This window comes from Arvicanthis niloticus, chromosome 11 (assembly GCF_011762505.2).
Source record: "Arvicanthis niloticus isolate mArvNil1 chromosome 11, mArvNil1.pat.X, whole genome shotgun sequence".
NCBI lineage: Eukaryota > Metazoa > Chordata > Mammalia > Rodentia > Muridae > Arvicanthis > Arvicanthis niloticus.
This window is the reverse complement of record NC_047668.1, coordinates 31363190-31364662: the sequence shown is the minus strand read 5'-3', so window position 1 is coordinate 31364662 and position 1473 is coordinate 31363190.

Here is a 1473-nt window from a genome sequence, read left to right as displayed (position 1 = left end):
AACGGAGCAACTGCCCCTCACCTTCCCCACGGGGCAGCCCACCTGCTTCCCAGTGCCCCCTTTGAAGTGCAGTGGTGAAGGCTTCCTTTCACAGGGCACCCATCACTCATTTGCTCTCCCAACCTTTCCTGTCCCACTTAAAAAATACTAGGTTGATAGTTCACATGGAGGAAGTTGATGTAGTCGCTTTGTGTTTTGATTTCCCAAAGAAAAGTATGTCTGAAACCCAGAAAATATCAAATAAACATTATTAATTCAAGCCTCGGTTTTATATAGCATCTTAGGTTCACTTATAGGTACTAATACTGGTTTCTTCACTATAATGGAAATGAAACTGTTTCTTGCCATGTTTCCCCTAAATTGCAAGAACACTATTGTCACATTCATACGGACTCACCCCTAATTTTCAAGTGATTTTTCTTTATCTTACCAAATCATTTAATCATTTATCTAATAGCTTTGCTACAGAAGGCAAAATCTAGGTGAAAACTGGAGACCTTTTCCTCTCCCGGTGTCCAACAGTGTGTTTTAAAGCAGATTTCAATTCAGGATAGCAGTGGGAAGCTTTGCTTCATTTGCTTTTTAAAGCTATAAAATCTTGAGGCTTATAAATCAATCTGCCATCCAACCGATCAATCAAAGGAGACCACTGGTTTCTATCTAACAACTCTCAAAGAGTTACGGCAAGAATCCAGAATCTGCTTATAGGTAAGATCAGAGGCTGATGGGGGTCTGTGCTAGAACGTCTTCTTCCTGAGGTGAAATGGGGAGATGAGGTTCTGCCACTGACCTACATCCCCAGCTCAGCACGTCTCACTGTATCGCCCAGGCTGACCTAGAACCCTTGACTCTCCTGGCTCAGCGTCCAGCGTGTGGGGATCACAGGCATGTATCATGCTCTGCCCAAATAGGATCTGCTGACTGCGCACTGGTGGCTACTCAGCAGTTCCTGGCAGATGTTCATCAGGAATCCCATGTTCCACTCCTTAGGACAAATTCATGTTGTTTTCCACTACATGTTTTTTAAACACACAAATTTATGTTGGGGGCCCTTAAGAAAGAAAATGGTTTCTTGGATGGTCATGACCGGTTTAGTTCATACCAGAACTGATAACCTCACTGATGTAATTCAAAATTTCAGAAAAGTCTTTGTTTTTAATTTATTCTATTTTTTTAAAGACTTTTTTTTTTTTTTTTTTTGTATCCAAGAGCACTGTATCTGTACGCACTGTATCTGCAGGCTAGAGGAGAGCATCAGATCACACAGTATGGATGGTCGTGAGCCACCATGTGGTTGCTGGGAATTGAACTCGGAACCTTTAGAAGAACAGCCAGTGTCCTTAATTGCTGAGCCATCTCTCCAGCCCTGTTTGTGTTTTAACATGACACACTAAAAAGTCTTTTTGTTTTACGGGAAGTGAGTTCTCCCACCACCATGAGTATCCCAAGAATTGAATTCAGGCTCTGGAGCCA